The sequence below is a fragment of the Gadus morhua genome, chromosome 6 (genome assembly GCF_902167405.1).
Source record: "Gadus morhua chromosome 6, gadMor3.0, whole genome shotgun sequence".
Lineage (NCBI taxonomy): Eukaryota > Metazoa > Chordata > Actinopteri > Gadiformes > Gadidae > Gadus > Gadus morhua.
The window spans coordinates 27,717,198-27,727,900 of NC_044053.1; positions in this window are offsets into that span (position 1 = coordinate 27,717,198).

Sequence of the window (10,703 nt, forward strand, 5' to 3'; positions counted from 1 at the left end):
TTCCGTAAATTTACGGAAGCACGGATACGAAAAACATACGTATGTGGAAACGAGGCGTAAAGCATTATGGACGTCATAGAACATAAATATGAACCCCATGATATAACCACACTGCCCTCACCACAGTACAGATGTGTACAGCAGCTGCAAACTGAGAGATGAGAATTAAACACCTTGGAGACTGTAACAGTTCTTAAACTAAAACCCAAAAAAGTAGATGCAATAGCCTTGAAAAATTCTTCGTGTTATAATTTAGGGCTGAACGATTAATCGAAATCAAATCGCAATGTAATAGAATGCGGTAGGCAAATCGCAAAGGCTGCGATAAAAAAAAAAATAGTGATTTGTTACCGTTACTGACTGGAAATCAGTACGATTCATTCATTTTATTTTTATTTTACAATTCAATAGTTAAATAAAGAAGTTTATAATATAAATTAATCTCAACACATCGGCCTGGCCTAAAGGAAAGAGCAGTTTTTATGTTGACTGCTTTCAATGTTGTGTTGGTCATACTAACGAATGATTTATTTATTTCTTATTGAATAATACACAACATTGGGACCTAATAAATTATAAAAATCGCACATTAAATCGCAATCGAAATATTGGTCAAAATTATTGACCAGAACTATTGAACTATTTCTCCACTGAAACAAAGTCTGAGTTCTGTCACTTCACACTTCACAGATCCCATAGACCGTAAATCTACTGGTGAAGCTCAACACATCGATATGGTATCCTCGTATGACCAACGATTCTCTCTCTCGCTCTATGGCTCCAGCTGTGGTTTAAGCCATAGGAATCGAGTCTAGACCCCCATCTATTAAACTGTAGATCCCCAGTTGCTAGCCTAAGTACTCCCTTTCAATTTGAATTTCCCTTCAGTGCTACAAATGAAATGTGTACGAGAGTCTGGTAGGACCAGGCTACAGTCGCTACGCACACATATTTAACTTAAATATCAGCACATTCAAATGACTTATGTCCTTCTGTCCTTCTTTTGATTTGGAGTAGCATCAAGACAAATGAATCACTTGAATATTGAACGCATGCAGCGTTCAATTTACCGCACGGGTCAGAATAGAAAAGCAGTGAAACATGAACTAACGTTGTATTCTCTACAGTAAACTCATTATTATATACCAGTAACCTAAAGACAATATAAACGGTAGTAAACTGGTTGTTCATTATTATATACCAGTAACCTAAAGACATTATAAACAGTACACTGGTTGATCATTATTATATACCAGCAACCTAAAGACAATATAAACGGTAGTAAACTGGTTGATCATTATTATATACCAGTAACCTAAAAACAATATAAAGGGTAGTACACTGGTTGATCATTATATTCCAGCAACCCACAGACAATATAAACGCTAGTCAACTGTCACCCTACCTTACCTTATCTACTCCGGGATTAAAATGCGTCCATACGGAATAAAGTTGTAAAAGTATGAATGTAAGGGAAGAAACAGAGGTTAAAGTTTTCATAAAACAAGTTAATCAGGTGAAAGGTTTTAAAAGCGGAGGAAGAAAGGCTGCTCGCTACGACGAATAGTTAGACGAGGAAGTTCAAGGAGCCGCGCCTCTCAGTGAGTGTCACGTGTTTTCTGGGTAAAAGAAGGTGCGCGCGCACACAGACACAGACACAGATGGTGCCATGCCGTAATTCCGACGCCTCATTGTTCCGACGTCTCAATGGTCCTAAATATTTCCCATTAGATCGACATGCCACTATGCCGACGGTTCAATGTTCCGAAAACGGAACCCATTGGTCCGAAGGTCCGTTTGTCCGACTTTTCAAAAAGGAGGCGCATTACACCGGGATTCCACCGGACGCGTACGCGCCGCGGAACGGCTGCGTCCTTATGGCGAGTGGATAGTGCCAAACCTAAGGATTGTGGCGAGTGGATAGTGCCTATGGCGAGTGGATAGTGCCTATGGCGAGTGGATAGTGCCAGGATTCCCTGGAGAAGGATAACAACGTGTGAAATGAACGTGTGGAGAAGCTACGCCGCCGCCGTGTGGAGAGGATATGCACGCCGCCGGCGTTGGGGCTGGGGATCGATTCCCAGTCTCTATATATAATTTTTTCTTCATTATTTTCTGATATTAATATATCCAATGACTTGTTGATGAATAAGTTGACATTTTATAAAAAACGTTAGTTTTTATGTGTCAAAAAGACAAACTGTTTTAAAACAGATCTCAAAAATGTTTTGATGATTGATGCAGAGGGGTATTCCACAAAGCCGGTTTTATCACATAACCGGGCAAATTAACCCAGGGTTTGCGGTAACCCTAGGGTTTCCGTTCCAAAATGAACACGGTATGTTAGTTACTATAGCAACATATGCTCTGAGTCAAACCTGGTCGGACCAGGTTTTGTGCAGGTTAAGTTTGGAACATAACCCGGTTTTGGGGATTTAAAGCTGCGTTCACCGCAGAGTCCATGTGTTCACAATGGCATGCCCTGTTGATACCGGAGCGCCAATTATTCGTGCAATCCACCGGGAGAGATTTGTAAGACCACGGCTATATTCGGATGACTTTTTGCTGGAGAGATACCGATTCTCACGCAAATCTTTAATATATTGAAATAGCCTTCTCTCTAGTTCAGGCGTTCTCACGGCGACGTAGGGTAGCAGGCGTCTTAGTGGCGACGAACTTATCCACACGTCGAGAGTAGACGTATATTTTGTCACAATTTCCTTATGTACGTCGCCGTGACACCGCCGCCGGTGGGCGGATCTTCCATGCCGTCGCCGTGACGTCGCACTATCCACTCGCCATAAGTGCCAAACCTTAGGATTCCCTGGAAGAGGCGAAGGAGCAGCCTACCCTACGTCGCCGTGGGAACGTGTGAAATTTTGAATGGGATTGATTGGGACTGCAGACGAGAGACCAGCAGCGACGTCACGGCGACGGCATGGAAGATCCGCCCACCGGCGGCGGTGTCACGGCGACGTACATAAGGAAATTGTGACAAAATATACGTCTACTCTCGACGTGTGGATAAGTTCGTCGCCACTAAGACGCCTGCTACCCTACGTCGCCGTGAGAACGCCTGAACTAGAGAGAAGGCTATTTAAATATATTAAAGATTTGCGTGAGAATCGGTATCTCTCCAGCAAAAAGTCATCCGAATATAGCCGTGGTCTTACAAATCTCTCCCGGTGGATTGCACGAATAATTGGCGCTCCGGTATCAACAGGGCATGCCATTGTGAACACATGGACTCTGCGGTGAACGCAGCTTTAAATCCCCAAAACCGGGTTATGTTCCAAACTTAACCTGCACAAAACCTGGTCCGACCAGGTTTGATTCAGAGCATATGTTGCTATAGTAACTAACATACCGTGTTCATTTTGGAACGGAAACCCTAGGGTTACCGCAAACCCTGGGTTAATTTGCCCGGTTATGTGATAAAACCGGCTTTGTGGAATACCCCTCTGCATCAATCATCAAAACATTTTTGAGATCTGTTTTAAAACAGTTTGTCTTTTTGACACATAAAAACTAACGTTTTTTATAAAATGTCATCAACTTATTCATCAACAAGTCATTGGATATATTAATATCAGAAAATAATGAAGAAAAAATTATATATAGAGACTGGGAATCGATCCCCAGTCCCAACGGCGGCGGCGTGCATATCCTCTCCACACGGCGGCGGCGTAGCTTCTCCACACGTTCATTTCACACGTTGTTATCCTTCTCAAGGGAATCCTGGCACTATCCACTCGCCATAAGTGCCAGGATTCCCTGGAGAAGGATGAACAACGTGTGAAATGCACGTGTGGAGAAGCTACGCCGACGCCGTGGGGAGAGGATATGCACGCCGCCGCCGTTGGGACTGGGGTTCGATTCCCAATCTATATATATATATAATTTTTTTCTTCATTATTTTCTGGTATTAATATCCAATGACTTGTTGATGAATAAGTTGATGACATTTTATAAAAAACGTTAGTTTCTATGTGTCAAAAAGACAAACTGTTTTAAAACAGATCTAAAAAATGTTTTGATGATTGTATGGGCATGATGTCACTTCATAGGGCAGAGGGGTAGGCCTATTCCACAAAGCCGGTTTTATCACATAACCGGGCAAATTAAACCAGGGTTTGCGGTAACCCTAGGTTTTCCGTTCCAAAATGAACACGGTATGTTAGTTACTATAGCAACATATACTCTGAATCAAACCTGGTCGGAGCAGGTTTTCCGCAGGTTAAGTTTGGAACAAAACCCGGTTTTGGGTATTTAATAGGGCTGTAACGATACACAAACTCACGATTCGATTTTTGACCCACGGTTCGATACATCCCACGATTTTTTGAAATTTAAAAAGCATTTTATTTAAACAACACTTATATACCAATTAACTTAATGTAACATTTAATAACAAATAATTTGGAACACTGAACAGATTTGAACAGAAAGAATACTATTAAAGTATAGCTAAATGAATAAAGAAATAACGTGTGGGAGGTTGCTTTTTTCAACTGTTTGGTTGGTTTAGTCAAATATCCTTATTAGCACTTCTTATTAGGCTATGTAGCTTAAATAATGACATAATCAGGCCGTATAGAATGCAACATGTTTAATAGCCTAACTTTCAATAGATGGAGAAAAACCTGAATGTCATGAACGTCGCAATAACGAGGCGTTACGAGTAGCATATGTGTGTGCGCCAGAATGGCAATGTGCGTATGCGTGTGTGAGTGACGTCAGCGAGTGAGTGGACGAGCGAGGAGAGCGAGCGGTAGCGCGTGTGTCTAGTGAAGAAGCGAACGAGTCCGGTAGAATAAAGTACCCATCCTGTCAATAATCGGTGGCCGCTTCATTCCGACCTATAAGCAGACAAACTGCCAGTCAAATCACACAAAACACTAGAGCAGTCATACTCAAGTAGCGGCCCGCGGGCCTTTTGTGGCCCGCGGGGTGTCTATTAATGGCCCTCGAGCTGTTTTGAAAAGTTTTTTTAATTATTAAAAAAAAAAAAAAAACGTGCTGGGCGCTCTTATTTTGAAACCGCGCGCCGCGATCTCAATACGAGGCTGGGGGTTGCAACGATAAACAGATAGCACTCCAGCCCACAGACCGCTCCAGCCCTCCCAAACTCGAGGCAGACAGTCCATCTCAGCAGCAGTCAAGGCCGATTTAGGGTCGTTTTAGACGCAGAGACGTAAGCACGTAATTTACACAAGGGACTTGTTTTAGACAAGTTTTGATTTACGGTTCCTTTAAAGTTCCTCAAGGATTGCGCGTGTTGCAAGGGGATTCTCCGCCAGAACAGTAGGGGGAGCAACGAACGAATCTGTGGGCGTGGAAGTGGAAATCTGTGGGCGTGGAAGTGGAAATCTTCTTCTCCTTCTTCAAAATTCTTCATTCGCTTCTGTCACGGCCTTTTAAAAATGGCGCTATTATGCTGTAAAACCGGAAATGTGAGACTCCTGAAAGGATGTGGTTAGCTGGCCAATCACAGTCTTTGCGAGCTGCGTAGGGCCGTAGTGTTTCAGTCGCATAGTCAGGAATTTTGGCCGACGCACGTAAGGGGGGATATTTTACCGCGCAAGGGGGGGTTATGTATCTTACGTGCTTACGCGTGACGTCTAAAACAGAGCATATATCGGCCTCAGTCACACGTATACCGACCGGCCCCTTGAGTCACTGAAATTTTTTTTTGTGGCCCCTCATCATTTCTACTTGAGTACCCCTGCACTAGAGACAGGATCACACAGGCCCCCTCTGGATAAATGTCGTTCATATCGCATATGAGCACTTCGACGGCTGTGGAGAAATGCGATCCTCCGTAGCCACGGAGGATTGCAGTCGCATACTTACGGCATCGATAGGAGGTGGCGCTGTCAGCAGACTATTATTTAGACAAATTATTAGCAAATTTCAATCGGACAATTTGACCGCAGAGTTAGAAAGGGCGTATCGCGCTTCTGCCTTCTCACACCGCGAGACAGGTTCGTGGCTTTGAGTAACGCGATTTTCGGTTTGATACGCGTATCGTTACAGCCCTAGTATTTAAAGCTGCGTTCACCGCAGATTCCATGTGTTCACAACTAGTAAATCCTAAACTAAGTCATAAAATCACACTGAAGCGCTTTGTGGCCACATACATAGTTCAGGCGTTCTCACGGTGACGTAGGGCAGCAGGCGTCTTAGTGGCGACGAACTTATCCAGACGTCGAGAGGAGATGTTCCGATACCATTTTTTCCCTCACGATACCGATTCCGATACTTATGCTGTGGGTATCGGCCGATACCGAGTACCGATACCAGTATGTTACAAAAATGACTGTGATATGATTATCATTGTGGTAAGGCCTGGGTCAGGTTAAACCCTTTGTAAATGAATGAATGAATAAGGCAAATTAAAGCCATTTTTAAATAGAACAGTATAAAAAACAGTAGTGCAACAGCAACTTAAATAATAGTTATTTTAAAAAAATAATAAAGTGTAGCCACAATATCTTTAAATACAAAAGTCATTTAAATAGAACAGTATAAAAAAACAGTAGTGCAACAGCAACTTAAGTAAATCTATTCTTTCAAAAAAACTTATAGTGCAACACCAACCTATAAAGTAAACATTCAAAAAATACAAATCAAAAGAGCAGCAGCTACATAGTAAACAAAAAATACTTTAACAAGTAGGCTACACATTGCAGTAGCATTTGAGCAATTTACTATTGTTCATAATTTCAAGAGCAAAGGCAGATTCTTCTTCAGGAAGATGAGCATTTCTGCTCTCTCTCCTCCTAACCTGTTCCTTCTTGCATCAACAATGTTGGATGCTACACTGAACAGTCTCTCACTGTCAACACTGGTACAAGGAGCACAGAGAAACTTTTCAGCAGTGGCAGCCAGGGTGGGAAACCGAGTTTGGTTGACTCCCCAGTACTGGTATGGGCTGTCTGAGTGGGGACCGTTTGTTCTGTCAAATATGTTTGTATTTGAACCTGTGTGCTTGCCCCACGTTCCTCGCCATGCTCCTGTAGGATTTCCTCAAACAGGCCTTTGAAGCTGCTCTTTCTGCTGCTGCTGCTGCTGTCTGGCTGTGCTTCCATACGTGGGGCTTTATGGGGGTTGCCTGGCACTGCCTCTGCTCCCTCAGGTGTGGTCCTGCTGCTCTGTAAAGCCTCCATCTTCTCCACCTCTTGTGTCAGAGCATCCTTGGCATGCTTGATGCTGTCTGCACCTGTGAAGTATCTGAAACAGCATAGGAAAAATATTAAATGTCTTAATGTGTAAAATAAGCAAATAAACAACCTCCTCCATAGTAGCATTTAATAGTAACATATTAATGCAATAGTAATAAATAATAATGCAATATGTAGTTAGCCAAAACACCATTTCAAACGTGTTTATAATATAGACATTTAATAAAAATATTAAGACGACATACCTGTCTTTGAATCGTGGATCTAAAAGAGTGGCAACTGCATACAAGGGCTCATTCTCGATGGTCTTAAATCTTTTCTGGACAGCCTCAAGAAGGGTTTTTTTCATGGTTTTTATACCAGTGTCCTCCTCGTTCTCCCGAGCAAGCAGGCGCTTCAGCACTGTGACCGAGGGGATGACTTCAGCTGCAGATGAGGTGGAGGAGCTCATCTGTCTGGTTAGTTCTTCAAATGGTGCCAGAACAGTGATGGCTTTCTCCAGTAAAGCCCACTGGTTAGCAGTAAGGGTCACTGGCAGGTCGTGGTCAGCTCCATATGCTGAAATTGACCGCTTCTGCTCCAGTAAACTCTCTGCCATATAATAAGTACTGTTCCACCTTGTTGCTACGTCTTGGTGCAGACGTTTGACGGGCATTTGCAGATCTTTTTGAAGATCCTCTAGGCGTGTAGTAGCCAGTGGCGAGTGTTTAAAATGCCCGACTATTTTCCTCCCATTCGCCAGTGCGTCACTCACGCTTCTCTGTGACAGTAGACCTTCATGCACCACCAGCTGGAGAGTGTGGGCGAAGCATCCCAAACTCGGTACATCCATCTCATCCATAGCTTTCTTCATGTTGCTAGCATTGTCGCGCAAAACAACATGAATGCTGGACTTAGGGATTTTCCATTGTACTAGCATCCCCTCAATTGCTTCGGCAATTAATTTGCCAGTATGTGACCCTCGGAACTCGTTGGCGTGCAGCACCGCACTTCGGGGGGTAAATGATGTCTCTCTGTCCACCCAGTGTGACGTTAAACTCAATAAAGACATGGGGCACACGTCGGAGCTCCATGTATTTACGACCAGGCAAAGAGTACCGTGGCTCCAAATGCTCCATTAAGCGGCGAAATCCCACATTTTCGACGACGGACAGGGGTTGATCATCCAAGACAATAAATTCAACAATTTTGTCTGTTATCTTTGTGGCTTTTGGGCTGTCTTTGGGAAATTTTTCTCGTCGCTGGAAGGCAGTTTCCAGCGTTTGCTGCTGCAGCTCATCCTTCCTTTTCCCCTTTGATTTAAATTCGTCGTGCTCTTTAGCGTGACGCGTCTTCAAGTGTTTTATTAAGTTGCTATTGTTGAAATTAGCAACACTCGTGCCACCCCTGGAAATCTTTTCACGGCATACGTTGCATGTCGCAGTCTTGCTGGTGGGAGCATCCAGCGTGAAATATTGCCACACCGCCGACATGATAACGCTAGCTCCTTGATTGACAGGTGATCAATTCTTCTTCGCCCCTCTAAAACAGCAGGCTGCAGATGGCAGCACAGCGCAACTGTTTTAAGAGCCGCGAAGAAGAACTGTGTCAGCGCTAACGGAGCTAACCAGTAAATAGCTTTCTATTTTAATAAATTACGTGGTATCGGAGGTGCCTGGACTCCAGTACTCGCCGATACCGATACCAGCATTTTCGGCAGTATCGGAGACATTTCCGATACTGGTATCGGAATCGGAACAACTCTAGAGTAGACGTACATTTTGTCTGAATTTCCTCATGTACGTCGCCGTGACACCGCCGCCGATGGGCGGATCTTCCACGCCGTCGCTGCTGGTCTCTCGTCTGCAGTCCCAATCAATCCCAATCAAAATTTCACACATTCCCACGGCGACGTAGGGTAGACTGCTCCTTCGCCTCTTCCAGGGAATCCTTAGGTTTGGCACTATCCACTCGCCATAAAGGATTCCCTGGAAGAGGCGAAGGAGCAGTCTACCCTACGTCGCCGTGGGAACGTGTGAAATTTTGAATGGGATTGATTGGGACTGCAGACGAGAGACCAGCAGCGACGCCACGGCGACGGCATGGAAGATCCGCCCACCGGCGGCGGTGTCACGGCGACGTACATAAGGAAATTCAGACAAAATGTACGTCTACTCTTGACGTCTGGATAAGTTCGTCGCCACTAAGACGCCTGCTGCCCTACGTCGCCGTGAGAACGCCTGAACTATGTATGTGGCCACAAAGCGCTTCAGTGTGATTTTATGACTTAGTTTAGGATTTACAAAACCGGGTTCTGTTCCAAACTTAACCTGCGGAAAACCTGCTCCGACCAGGTTTGATTCAGAGTATATGTTGCTATAGTAACTAACATACCGTGTTCATTTTGGAACGGAAAACCTAGGGTTGCCGCAAACCCTGGTTTAATTTGCCCGGTTATGTGATAAAACCGGCTTTGTGGAATAGGCCTACCCCTCTGCCCTATGAAGTGACATCATGCCCATACAATCATCAAAACATTTTGGAGATCCGTTTTAAAACAGTTTTGGTCTTTTTGACACAAAACTTTTTTTTGGTCTTTTTTTAATTTTTTTAATAAAATGTCATCAACTTATTCATCAACAAGTCATTGGATATATTAATACCAGAAAATAATGAAGAAAAAAATTATATATATATAGATTGGGAATCGAACCCCAGTCCCAACGGCGGCGGCGTGCATATCCTCTCCCCACGGCGGCGGCGTAGCTTCTACACACGTGCATTTCACACGTTGTTATCCTTCTCCAGGGAATCCTGGCACTATCCACTCGCCATACGTCCTCTGCCCTGCGTCCATTCCTACCGGGCGCGTAACGGCAGTGTAGCGCTGCCTTGCGAGCCAGCCATATTCACGCGAGATCACGCGATAATCCTAAACCTAATGTACTCACCTTCCACTCCCAAAACTATTGCAATTAAATGCCACGCTTTGTCCTTTCTGACATTTTCCTTATAAAAAGGATGATTTGGTACATAAATTACTTCATGTTGCTGAACTTTGACAATGAGTCTCGTCGTCCATGTTGCCGACCCTCTGAGACCCTTTGATTGATTGACGGCTGACCTGTTGCCAAAGGTCATGACGTAATAATGTTGATGTGAAGTTACATGAGCTGAGTATATATTGACAGGATGCTCTATGGCTTTTACTTTTCACTTCCTGCCCGGCTCGACCTGCTCTGTCGAAATTGACGCGGTTTAGCAGCGGCTCGCGGCAAAAATAGAAGTGCGACGGAAAGATAGCGCCGCGCCGCGGCACGCCGCTCCTGGGTTCTGCTGAAACGTTCCGCTGCGCGCCCGGTGGAAATGGTCTCATTGATTAGAGTGGCAGCGATCAGCAGCGGTGACCGCGGCGCGTACGCCTCCGGTGGAATCAGGCCTTTAGGCCGACGGTTCAATATGCTGAATAGGTCAAGGCACAGTTCCACATGTGTGATTATGAAACCAAAAATAAAAGACGATGTAGGCTAAGATCCAGCA